This window comes from Pinus tabuliformis, chromosome 2_1, assembly GCF_031772625.1.
Source record: "Pinus tabuliformis cultivar Carrire ecotype Pingquan chromosome 2_1, CPIR1, whole genome shotgun sequence".
In the NCBI taxonomy this organism is placed as follows: domain Eukaryota; kingdom Viridiplantae; phylum Streptophyta; class Pinopsida; order Pinales; family Pinaceae; genus Pinus; species Pinus tabuliformis.
In genome coordinates this window covers 745408476-745422861 of record NC_142299.1, presented here as the reverse complement: position 1 = coordinate 745422861, position 14386 = coordinate 745408476, and positions in this window count along the sequence as shown.

The following is a 14386-nucleotide window of genomic DNA, read 5'->3' as shown; positions in this document are numbered from 1 at the left end:
GAGCCCCTTCATCTTGATGAAGAAGAGCTTCACAAAGGGACTAAGGAGATGGAAGCTAAAGAGGGTGAGTCTATAACTCGGCTCTTGAATTATATCCCACCACGAAAAGACAAAGCAAAGGTGCCAAAGGACCTAGATACTACCAAATTTATGGTCTCTACAACACTGCTGCGAGAGAAGGTGGTGTTTGAAGGCATGTTATTAAGGCTCATTCCCTCACTCATGCTGGAGGATTCAGAGTTGGAAGACCATGAGAAGTTCCCACAGCTTGAGTCGAAAAAGTATTTGGTGAAGATTTATTACGAAGAGATAGGAGTAACGTGGTTGGAGCCAATGAAGTGGGTCGCGAGGGTTGAGAAAGTAGGCCCCTTGAACATGCTCTACATGCTGCATTTCAATAGAACCAATGTCAACACATTCTGTGTTTGACAACTACTAACCCTGGTGCATGATGGGTGTCTCTGGTTGGGGGAACCCATTCCTATTACGAATATGCTGATCCATTGGATCACTATGTTTCCCCATCAAGGGGTGGATCCAGTAGAGGCGTTTAGAGGAAAAACTAAATAAAATAAGTTCGTGGACAAATGAAGAGCAAGTTCATCTTGTTGAAGAAGTTGCATGGATATTCTAACTGCTCTATTACCGACAAGATGGTGCAGTTTTCCCCGTACATCTTGGCCTGCAAGATCATACGGAAGTGTCACGTGGAAGAGTTTCTGGCGCCGATGATTTCGTTAGTTGCACAATGTGCTAAGGATGTGCAGTACAACTGGGCATAATACCTCTGTAAAGAGTTTTTGGCAAACTTTCGGTAGGCCCAAGATGAGGGAAAATCATTTCACTATGCTTGGTTGCTGTTATTGATTGCACTAGTCGCATGGAGGCTACCAAAAGACAGTCAATTCCCTCCACAAGAACCTGATTTACCAGAAGTTGTGAAGTTCATTTCGCTATGGGCGATAAAGGACCCTGCGTAGGTCATGGAGACTAAAATGTTTTGAGTGATGGTCGATATGGATCTTCGCATGGTGATCACCTAGAGGCCAAGGCTGTCAACAACTCTATATGAACAACTGGAAGCTTATGCAGAGTTCAAGGCAGACTTTCATAATGTGTGTATTTGCATGAGATGAGATTCGAAGAAAATATGGTACAAGTTACCCTACTTGGTGAGTGAGGCAGGTGCACAGGAGGTCATTGGGAAATGGCTGGGGGAGTAGCTACACCCGTCAGATATCAGTGCGGGTACAAGAAAGGTTGGGGAAAGTTCCTCCACGCAAGTCACAACAGCACAAAAGTAGAAGGCAGTTGATCAAGCTACAACTCAAGAGAAAGTTGCGCAGCAGAAGAAGGAATTTGCTACCAAGGCAGTTGCTACTAAGGCAACTGCTGAGAAAAGAGGGTCGCCAAGGAGACTACTATCAATGTTGCAGAGATTGCTTCTCAGTACACCAAGGACCAGGAGGAGTCCGATGTTGAAGGAGGCAGGGGCGCGGAGCAGGGCACCCCCTTTAGTGTACAAAAACGCTTCAAGGAGACAAATTCAGGACCTAAGAAGAAATAGAAGTCTGGCAGGCACACGCATGTCGATCCAATGGTCCTCACTGAGGGGGACTTCAATGAAATTAGAGATAAGGTTTATGACACCACAATAGAATTGTGTAAGTAGTTCGAGAAACACTACCAACAAGCGCTAGGTAATGTGCAAAAGGATTTGCATGATCTGCATATTCAAACGAGGCGGCTGCAAGCAAGCGTGGGCCAGGTGAGCGAGATTCATGTGAAATGGTCAAGATCTCATAGTCATTCAATTGCTAGAAGGGTCCCTGTGTGCATAGTCAGAGGAAGCGAACACCCAGTTGTCACAGCTCAAGGACCTAGCTTTCAGTCTCGCAACACTCCATATCCAAACCCTCCATGAACTGAACCAAGGTGTATCTAATGAACTAAGGGCCAGGAAGCAGTGCGTGGTGCTTGTGATCAGCGAGGTCAAGGACCAACAATGAAAAAATATTCATAGAAATGGCATAGGAACTATAGGAGAAGGAAGAAATGGCCACACACAACCAAAACTTGGAAGAAGAAATTAGACAGGCATGTAATATGCTACTAGAGCTCAACATTCCTGAACACGCGAGCCAACAACAAATATTTGGAAGTTAGTTGTAGTGGTCAGGGAATCCAAGGATGAAATCAACCGAGTCTGATTTGAACTTCAGCTGCAGATCTCAGAATTATAGTTCAAGTTGCAGCCAACCACTTCGCCAGAACTCCTGGAGTAGCACATAGCAGCAATTAAGGAGGAGATGGCCACATTAGACACCATAGTCAAGGATTGCACCAACTTATTCGAGCAGGCCATGGAACATTAGACATCTCTGCAGGAGGACCCCACGCTACATAATATCGATATTAATATTAGGGAGAACCAACAGTAGTTTGATGAAATGAGGTCGACTGCGTGCACTTTGGTGCCATTCCAGTGCTTCGCATGACTACAAGAAGGAAAACAGTTGCAGACAAAGATTGAAGAGTTGCACTGTAAAGAGGCCAACTTGAGGGCCAAAACACAACTGTGGACAGAGGAGGCAAGCCAGCTCACTCTATCAGTTCAAGACAAATTGAAGACCATCTATCACACACAAAGGACAATGGGCCTCGTGGTGGAAGGCCCTACTACAATGACGCTGGTCGAAGAAGTACAACAGGTCGTGGTGCAGGGTACAGTGGAGTTGGAGGTCTTGAATATGGAGTTCCATGAACTCCAAAACAAGATTGCAGCACCAGTCAAGTGACTCGAGGGCGAGTCACCTAATTTGTGTTGGGGGGTTGTTGGGATGGGGTCCCTCGGGTTAAGTTTTGGTCAAATTTTGTATAAAATGTAAAGTCTCCACAAAATGCAAAAGGAGAGGGCGAATATAGTATGGGTAAAAGGGGCTTTAGTCCCTTATGTGGGTAGGTGATAGGAGGTTTTGAGACCTACCCATGGTCCGTGGACCATGGTATTGTAAGCAAAATGCGATATAAAGACGAGTCATAGCAAGTCTAGGAATGGAATGAAGATAGAAGGTCATTGTTAAGGGCAAGTAAGCTAAGGCAGGAAAGATTTGTTTCCTGTACTTAGGTGAAAGGGGAAGGATCTTGTAGCTGAGTGCGTGGAGACATTGGTAAGTCCACAGGCTAAGTGCATGGGCCCTTATAGCTAAGTGTGTAGGGAAAAGAAGCTTGTACTTGAATGATTATACTCAACAAAGACAGTTTTGAGCCAATTTTGATGCATCTGTGTATTATTTCTTATTTTTGCAAGTATCTATAACTTCGCTCTCTGTTAAAATTTATATGAATTAATGCTTATCTGGTGCGCAAAAGTAGTATATCAGTAATAATTATGCATGTTATGAATGATTAATAACCTTATCGAAGATATGGAACTTGTTTAAGTGAATTTACAGTAATTATCTGTTCGGAAGGGTTAAGGGTTCATGAAGGTATACCTACACCCTAGGACTGTAGAAACCTATCACACAGACCTCTGGATGTAGAAACTTGGTTCTGTCATCCCCCAATATTGCTTCAGGTGAGACTGCAGCCTGCACTACGCAGGTTGTTTCTGAAAGGGCCAACAGTTAGGGTTTTGTTGGTTGGCACAGATAATGCTGAACCTAGGTTAGGCCCCATCAAGCCAACATGAATTAACTTCTGTGGATTAGTAGAGTAGCTTCAAGTCTTGTGACTTAGAAAATTTCATGAGAAGTATTGAATCTACACATTAATTTCTACATATGGTTCTTAAACATGAAGAGTGGCACTATTTGAATCATGCGGCTATATCTGTCAGTTCCCCTAAAGAATTTCAAGGTTGTAGTGATGACATCATGTTAGATAGAGCATGAGTGAAAAAGGGCTTGGTGATATTGTGCATATTCAAGAAAAATAAAACTATTTCACCCTATGTTCTACAATATTATGTAGAGACATTTCATTTTGGGTGCAAAAACTAGAACAATGTAGAGGATAAGTTGATGCGTGTATTTCTAGTATTATATTTGAAACTTTTAATGAACATATTTATTCTTATAGTTGTTTAGATGGAATACGTAATTTACTTGCAAGCATTGACATCTCTAATTTTTTTTTGCAAAATGTTAATATATTATGATTTTCTATGAAATTACAATCTGGATAGCTAATTCCTAAAAGGAAATTCTGAAGCTAACTAAACTATCATATTTTACTATTTGTTAGAAATTTTGTTTTCAAAAGGTAAAATATATGCATATAACTTAGTTACAAATATCCTCATCATACTTGTGCTATGTACCTTGGGTTGGTATTGAGAACTAAAAGGATTGATTAATCATTTAGTTATGTTGAGTAAAATCGATGCAAGATATGTTTCCTATGGTTGAGGTCAAACCTCTCTAATATAACGTATCCATTTATAGAAATTATATGCTCCATACATGTTCAAATAAAAATTTACCTGCAATCATGACTGATCCTGATAATTTGGATCACCATATAATTTTTCATCCATCTCAATGTTTTTAGAGTGGAAAAGTTGAAGGGATTAGCTTACATGAGCGAATTTTAGTAGCAGGGCCTAGTTTAGAAAATTGGGATTTGAAACCTTCAAGGGCCAGTTTGAGGTCTTAAATGGAACCTTTTTGGAGTAAAAGTGTGGGACCCAATGACACTATTCTACGCTCAAATAAATTTACAATAGTGTAAGAATCATGTTAATCAAAGTTTGGATGCAAAAGTTATGCCTCTTGGAAGTTGACCTATCATGATAGACCACCATAATTGGAGGGGATGCCACATTAACCCCATTACTCATGGAAAAGGGACTAGACATGTGATTATTATGAATAATAATCTAGAAGGATCAAGTTGTAGCTCATGTTGAGGGTTGAATGGGTCAAATCTAACCCATAGTTGGTTATCAAGTTGTGTTATAAACATACCACTAGGAGGAAAAGGGGTTCCATTCTCTTTATTTGTTCCATAGTATAGTAGAATAATCGAGTATGGATAGAGATAGAATATAAAAAAGGGGGTTTGTGTGATGTATTATCCCATGGCCCATAGGTTTTATGAAACTCGATAGAGAGTTTCTTTTCCTTTGTACTTGCATCATTTCCATTCTAGACAAAACAAAATAGGGTAGCCTCACCTTCTAGTTGAGTTTTCTATCGCAAGTGTTCCCAGAGAATATATTAGTGTTATTTGTGATTAATGTGTGTGTTTTTTCTCTATTTTCCACATATTATCTATTGTATGCATAAACAACAAAACAATAATAACAAATCTATAATCTAAAAGGAACTAACCATTCATGGTATAGATTTTGATTTATTTTCACAAATCTATTGTGATGAATTGTCTAGTGGAATATCTCTGGCAATTTATAGATAATAATAATAGCAGAGTAATTTTCTTTTGGCATTTTGTTGGAATTCGCAATGGATTTGTTTGGAGGACAAATTTCTCTTATAGACAAAAGTGATCTCTCTAGACGTACAAATAAAATCTAGAACAAACATGGCAATGCATACTATCTTTCTCTAGTAACTTTTGAATGGGATTTACTTATTTAATGAAATAGGTCTTCACTTAAATCCTCTTCTTGCTTGATTTCCCACTCCACTTCAATTTCTGAAGGCCGAAACCTACAATAACAGAGCCAGACGAAAGGATCAAACCATATTATGGATGAATAAGTTTAAACAAGTACAGATAATAAGATCAAGGAGATCTAATACAATGAATGTGGATAATAAGCAAATCATGTGAGAAAATCACCATATATTGTATTAACAAATAAGAGGGAGATATTTCAACCTAGGCCTTGATGTCATAATCTTCCACTCAAAGATCTCTAATCCTTCCTTTGCAAACAAGCCTTCAACCTCAATCGGACAACATAAGGGCATAAACCAAGTAATATAAAATCCAACCCCTTCCCCTTTGATATTCACTATATTTATAGGAGAGGATAAGAGGTTGGAGATCCATTTTCCATGGGAAAGGTGACTATAGATAGAGCGCGTGGAACCAATTACATTGATAACCTACTTAATGGTCACATCCTAGTGAAATTACCTTCACATATACCATCTTGTGTGAAGTACCCTCCGAGAAGCCCCAAGTGAGTCTAGCTAATGTATGTTCCAGGTACAACCGAGACTTCCCCCCCACTGTCACCTTGGGTAAAATCCTTAAGATTATGGTCACTAATATTACCACATACAACAACTTAACTTGAGGGGATAGTCGACAGTCAGATGTACACGCAAGGGTAGGAAACTGTAAGGCCCATAATCACCTTTGGATTTTCCTCCCAAGTGACCCATAAGTGTCTTTTGATACTGTTTGTAATATGTGAAAATCACGCTACCTTAACTAATGAAGCATGGTTGATTACTTCATTGGGTGTCATATGACCTTGTTCTTGACTCCCTTTTTAGAGGAGATTCCTAGAGCTAAACTAGAATAAATTGATTTACTCCCTACCACAATATATTATTGTTTGTTTGCAGCTTTGGAAAGTTATTTCACTCTCCTATTCCAAAGCCCTACAATCTAATCTAATGTAGGTGTAATGAGCCCTAGAAATATAAAATTCTAATATATTTTATTAACATTGTTTTTTAGGTTGTTTTTACTCAATATGGCGGTGAAGATGAATTTGATGATATTTCAATGACCCACATGCTAATGAAACAAATATGATAATCCAAAATCTTTCATTCAATGACTACTAACTAAAGTAAGGATTGAGAGGTTTCAAGCAAAGAAAAATGTGTAAGATTCAAAGCAAGAAAAATGAACCATTTTTTTAAATGAAAATTGAAGAAAATACAGAATACATGAAAAATGCATCTTATTTTCCTTAAAATCCAAGCCAAAAACTGCTTCACCAATGAACCAAAATACAATATTTTTTTTATTTTTGAAAAGAAAATATCCAACGGAAAGGAATAAGAATTTTTTCAAAAAAAAATCTAACAAATAGATCTTTGATAAAGTAATTCCAATGCAAAAGAAGAATGTAAATACTTCAATCAACAAGTAGAAACTAATTACGTCAAAGGAATGTAAACAAGCCAAAAAATAAAAAAATCTCTAATTAATCTATCCTTTTGTGAAAACAATATAAAATTATTTACCATAGACACAATGGATTCTTCGATCAAATCACCAAAAGAAGACAGATCCATACAACCAGTTTCCAAAAGTAAGAAACTGTCTTTTGATATATCAAAGAAACTGATCAATTCCAAAAGCCTAAATATGTAAAGTTAAACAACTTTCACAAAAATACAATTAAACACGATAATTGAAGCTAAGGTTTAATCTTTCAGATACACAAAAGATTTAGGAAACCAAAGGGAAAAAATTAAAACCTAGCAATAAAAAACGATAATTTTTTCCCTTTTCTAAGGTTGTCACAAGTAGATTGTTCACACCAATGTAATGTTGCAGTTATAACAAAGGCGAGATGCAGAAATTGTTGCTCTGTTGCTAAAAGAAAAGTGCAATGACTACGATATGCAAAGAAAATAAAAAATGCTCAAAAGGTCCAAAAAACCAAGTTTTAATAATCAAAATAAAGTCACTAGAGGTACTGGAAGGAAATTGAAGGCAAAGGAAGCCACCAAAGAACTAAATGTTTCCCAATGGAGTTGCCAAGTTTGATTGGTGGACAAATCTCTCTTATAGACGAGAGTGATCTCCCTAGACTTACAAATCAAATCTAGAACAAATAGGACAATGCATACTATCTTTCTCTAGTAAATTTTGAAAATGAATTATTTGTTTAATGAAATAGGTCTTCACTTAAATCCTCTTTCTACTTGATTCCTTGATCCACTTGAATCTCTGAAGACTGGAACCTTGAATAACAGGGAAAAATAAAAGTATCAAAGCATACTATGGATGAATAAGTTAAAACAAGTACTAATCAGAAGATCAAGGATCTTTGATACAATGAATGTGAATAATAAGCAAATCATCTAAGAAAAACAATATATATAGTATTAAAAAATAAGAGGGAGAGATTACAACCCAAGCCTTGATGTCATAATCCTCCACTCAAAGATCTCCAATCCTTCCTTTGCAGACAAGCCTTCAACCTCAATTAGACAACATAAGGGCATAAATCAAGTACTTCAAAAGCTAGCCCCTTCCCCTTTGATCTGCATTGTATTTATAGGAGAGGAGAAGAGGTTGGATATCCATTTTCCATGGGACTAGATCCAAAAAGGTGGGGGATATGTTCCATAACGAATGGGATTGGATCCATTAATCTTGGGACGAGGCCTAGATAGGTAAGGGCTCGAGTCCATGTTATTGGGATAAGATTCCTCAACAAGGCTTCTAGATTTTACTTTTTATTTTTACCCATGTAGAAAGGTTGTCACACCTTTTCATGTAGCAATGTGCGACAATGCTCGTAGGTAGTATTGATTCAACATGAATTAGTGTAGTTTGTTAATGAAAAAATTGTGACAATGACTGAAATTAGGGTTTTTTTCATAAATTAATATAGGATTATTGTATTTCTCATAATGGTTTTTCTTCCGGATTTGTAGGGTATTATTAAAAAGGGTTCATCAGATAGTGAGAGATCCATATTTTTGTTCATTTTCCTAATGATGACAAAATGATGTGTAATGGGATCAAATCGATTTAAATAAAAATTCATGAAACCCTAACCATGGTTGATGGATCAAATTATGATAACATTTAAGATTTGGTAGAGGATAGGTTTGAACAGTTGGAAGCACAAGTCATAGATATAAATCATAATGTGAACCTCCTCATGGAAGCCCTACACTCAGGCTAAGTGGAAAATATGGGAGTTGCAAATCAAAGGTCATATTAGAGGGAAAAACGAGGGATCAAGAATATCCAAAGAAAGAGTCCAAGAAAGAACCTAAAAAAGAGTATTCAAGTTTGAGTGCCATGAACCATTCATAGTCCCTCTTCAAGATGGAAGTAAAGATGGAACTCAAGTTGTATCAAGGAGAGATCGATGCTTTGAAATTAAACCACTAGTTGAAGTAGTAAGAGGTTTATTTTAGTGTTGACCACATAGATGAGGAACACAAAATTTATTTTTCTCATTTCAAAGTAGAGGGCCACACCTTGACCTGGTGGAAAATCCACATGGAAACCCTTAGGCTAGAGGGATATCCTCTAGTAACTAGGTGGGAGGATTTTAAAACTCTCATCAACTCCTAATTATACTCTATTGATTATGTAGAGGACTAGTGGATCTGGTGGCATTACTTTAGGTAGAGATAAGGGAAGAGTATATAGGATTGCACCACAAAATTTAAGAAGATAGAAATTGACATTGGGTGTCTCTCCCAACAACCCATATGTAATTATGAAGTATATAGGGGATCTACATAGTCATATGTGAAAATTAGTAATGTTTTTCGAACCAAGAACAATGGTTGATGCTTGTGTACAAGCACAATACCTAGAAAACATAGTCCAAAATAAAGCGTAGTTTGGTGTTACAAAGCAAAAGGAACACTAGGAAGTTTCCAAGGTGGGGAAGAAGAAAATATGGGGAAAGGATAAGAGGAAATTAGCCACATTCACCTACAACCATCACAATTTTGATGGTAACATAGAGCAGAAGTGTTGGAAGTTACATCCAGGGCTCAACCCGGAGAACCAAAAGAAGGATGCAAAGAAGAAAAATATCATAACTACATATTCAAGAAAGCAAGTGAAATAATCTTTCATGTGAATGAGAAGGTTGTCTATAAATCATTGTAGAAGGGGGTGAATCTAAGTAGCCTTCAATAATAGGAAGAGAAGGATATGTCCAAACTCTTCCATATAAAGATACAAGTCAAGAAGAAAAATGTTGATGTTTTTTTTACTCAAGTTCAAAATAAAATATCATAGCAATGGATTTGGTCAAAAACCTTGGACTAGAGGTTCAATACCATCCCAACCCATATTCATTGGGATGGGTGAATAAGGGGGCAGAGATAAAGGTTAGAAAATAACGTAAAATTAAATTTGTTATCAATGTTGATTTTATTAATGAAGTAGAATTGGATGTAGTGTCACTTGATGTATGTAGAGTTATGTTTGGGAGTCCCTATATATACATGCAGGATGAAATATTCATGTGGAGAGGAAACTAGTATTGCCTCATCAAGGATGGAAAATCCTTCATCATCAATGCACACAAGGGAAAATCAAATATTTCATTGCTAAGTGCCAACAAAGCTAAGAAATTGATTAGTTCTAGTAATAAGTATGTCTTATTATTCTTAAGAAAAAATTAGTATATAGAAGAGCCAATGAGAGCAGATGCATCCCTAGAGGAGTGCACTATGGAACAAAGACATCAAATGGAAGAGTTGTTGCAAGAATATAGGGGAGTGTTCTAGGAACCTAAAGGGATACCACCCAAGGGGGAAGTGGACCATGAAATTCAATTGTTGTTGGACTCTCCATTTCCAAACATTAGAATATACATGCAATTTATTCTAGAAGTAAACAAAGTGAAGAATTAATTGCAACAGTTGTTGGATTAGTGTGTCATTTGACCTATTACTTCACCTTGTGGGTCACCCATTAATTATACCAAAGAAGGATGTGACTTGGAAAATGTGCATTGATTATATGGCATTAAAATAAAATAAGCTCAAGAATGAGTACCCCCTTATACCCAACATAGATGATTTTTTGGGCCAATTACAACAAGAAAAATAATTCTCCAAGTTAGATTTAAAAATAGGGTATCACTAGTTCAATTTAGAAAAGAAGATACCTGGAAGACCACCTTCAAAACCAAACAAGGTTTGTATGAGTAGTTAGCCAATGCCATTTGGTCTATGCAATGCCCCATCTACTGATCCAAATTGGATAATTATATTATTTTTCATCCATATCGATGCTTTTAGAGTGGAAAATGTTGAGGAATCATCTCATGGGACTATTTTTACCAGTGGCAACTAGTTTGGAAAAACAAGGTTTGAAACCTTCCAGGAGGATTTTGAGACATAAAACTATGTTTTTTGGGGTTAAAACTTTGTTTCTTTAGTGCATCACCTTTTCATGCTAATTTACATATGGAGTCCTTTCCAATGACACAAGAATTGTGTTAATCGGAGTGTGTACGCGAAAGTTATGCCACTCAGAAGTTGACCTTCCTGTTTTCACCACCATAATTTGAGAGGATGCCATGTCAGCCCCCATTATTCATGGAAAAGGGGCTAGCCATGTGATTATGATGTAGAATAATCTAGAAGAGTCTATATTGTAACTCTAGTTAAGGGTTGAGGTAGTCAAACCTAACCACCAGTAGGCTATTGGGTTGTGTTATAACCAGGCCACTAGGAGGAAATGGGATTCCATTCTTTTGAGTGCATTTGTTCCATAACTGAGAAAAAATGGCCAAGAGGGATAGGAGGTAGAGTACATTGGGAGGATTTGTGCATTTTATTATCCCATGGGACACATGCCATACTTCTTTATACTCGCAACCATATTTTCCATCCATAGAAAAAGAACATAGCGACCTCACCTTCCAACTGGGTTTTTATCTCGAAAGGGTTTCCGAGAGCATATCTTGTGCAATATATGTGTGTGATGTTTTACATTTCCATTCTATATTTTCTACGTGATTTTAAATTCACATGCATGCACTATTAACTTTGAAATCTACATATCCATAAATCTAATAAAACTATAATTTTGTAGAATTTCAAATTTAAAATATAAAGTCATCAGATTTGTTGTGATGAACTGTCAAGTGGAATATATATGACAATTTATGGATCATATTGGTATCAAAGCAAGTTTCCTTGGGTATTTTTGGATATTTGCAAGGGATCTAGACCGGCTGGGTGAAAAGTTGAAAAACCCTAATCATGGTTGACGAATTTGTGAATAACCCTTATGATCCTACAGAGGAGAGGTTTTTATGGTTGGAACAAGTCGCAGATATAAGTCGTAATGTAAATATCCTCATGGTGTCTCTAAAAACTAAGCTTGGGATATTTGAATAAAATGGGGGTTCAAATGTAGAGGACAAATCAAAAGGGGGATCAGGGGATTGGGAGGAAACAAAGAACCAACCGAAGAAATAACCCAAAAAAGATCAACCTAGTTCAAGTGTCGTGAATCAATCATAGCCCCTATTTAAAATGGAAGTAAATTTTGACATCAAGTCATACATGTCGATATGGGTGCTTTGAAGCTGAATCACTGGTTATAGAAACTGAAAGTGTATTATATAATCCATCAAATTGAGGAAGAATAGAAGATTTCATTTGTATGGTTGAAATTAGAGGGTCATGCCCTGACTTGGTGGGAGAGCCACATGAAGACCCTAAGTTTGGAGGGAGAACCTCTAGTGATTAAGTGGGAGGACTTCAAAACCCTCATTAAGTCACAATCTTACCCTATTGGGTATGTGGAGGACCAGTGGATCTCGTGGCACTACTTCAGGCAAACGTCAAGGCAAAGCGTGCAGGACTACACCACAAAGTTCAGAAACATGGCCATAATGTTGGGTATCTCCCCAAATAACTCATATGTACTCCTCAAGTATTTTTGGTGTCTACATCACCATCTACAAGATCAAGTGATGTTGTTCCAGCCCAAATCAATGGACAAGGCTTGTGTACAAGCATAGTACTTGGAGAACACAGGCCTAAAGAGAGTGCAATCAAGTGGATCAGAGAATAAGGAGAAATTAGATTCTTCTAAGGATGGGGATAAGAAAAAAAAAGGGGGAAATATAAAAATATGACAACCATAACACATCAATGCAAATATCCCAACATCCACTACAATCATTGCAACATTGATGACCATAAAGAAGATAAGTGCTAGAAGTTGCATCTAGAGATAAACCCAAAGAACAAGAAGAAATAGAATAATCTGATGGCCACAAATTCAAATAGCCAAGTTGAAAGCAGGTCAGATGTGGATGAGGATATTTTCTATACATAAGTGCAGAAGGAGGTGAATTTGAGTATCCTTCAGAAATAGGAAGAGAAATAAATGACCAAACTCTTCCATATAAAGATATAGGTCAAGAATACAAATATTGATACTTTGTTTGACTTAGTATCATAGGAGAATCTCATTGCAACACATTTGGTTAAGAATTTGGGGTTGGAAGTTCATGATCATCCAAACCCATATCGACTGGGATGAGTAAATAAGGATGCAGAGCTAAAGGTAACAAAGCAGTGAAAAATTATATTTGGTATCAATGTTGATTTTCTTGATGAATTTGAACTAGATGTGGTTCCCCTTGATGTATGTGGAGTCTTGTTTGGGATTCCCTACATGTACATATAATATGCATTATTCAAGAAGAGATCCAACCAGTACTAGCTCTTTGAGGATGGAAAAATATTCATCATCGAAATGCACAAAGGAAAGTAAAAAATCTCACTGTTAATTTCCAACCAATCCAACAAATTGATCAGTGTCAACAAGAAGTATGTTCAAGAAGAGATCCAACCAGTACTAGCTCTTTGAGGATGGAAAATTATTCATCATCGAAACGCACAAAGGAAAGTAAAAAATCTCACTGTTAATTTCCAACCAATCCAACAAATTGATCAGTGCCAACAAGAAGTATGTTCTGTTGTTTTTAAGAGAAAATCAATCTATAGAAGAGTCAGTAAGAGGCAAGGAATCCTTGGAGGGGTGTACTAAGAAACAAAAGCAACAACTAGAAGAATTTCTATAGGCATACCGAGATGTGTTCTAAGAGCCTAAATGGTTGCCACCTTTATTGCCAAACGTTGGGTTGTACAAGAAGTCTATTATAGAAGCAAGTGATGTGAAGAAACAATTGTAGCAACTGCTAGAAAAAGGTGTCATTCCACCTAGTACATCACCATGTGATTCACCCATCATCATTGTGCCAAAGAAGTATGGGACTTAGCATATGTGTATAGATTGCATGGCATTGAACAAGATCACACTCAAGAATAGGTACCCTTTTCCCAAGATAGATGATCTGTTGGATTAGTTTCAGAAATAAAATACTTCACCAAGTTGGATTTAAAGTTTGGATACCCCAGTTTCAAGTCAAAGAATAAGATACTTGGAATATCACCTTCAAAACTAGGCAAGGTTTGTATGAGTGGTTAGTCATTCCATTTAGCCTATGTAATGCACCAGCTATATTTATGAGATTAATGAATGATTTATTGCACCCTTTTATAGATTGATTTGTTATTGTTTGTTGGGATGATATACTGGTATAAAATGCTACCTAGGAAGATCATATATCACATTTGATGCAGGTGTTGGAGACATTAAAAAATAATAATTATTAGAAAATGGCAATAAGTGTGAGTTTGCAAAACAATATTTGGTG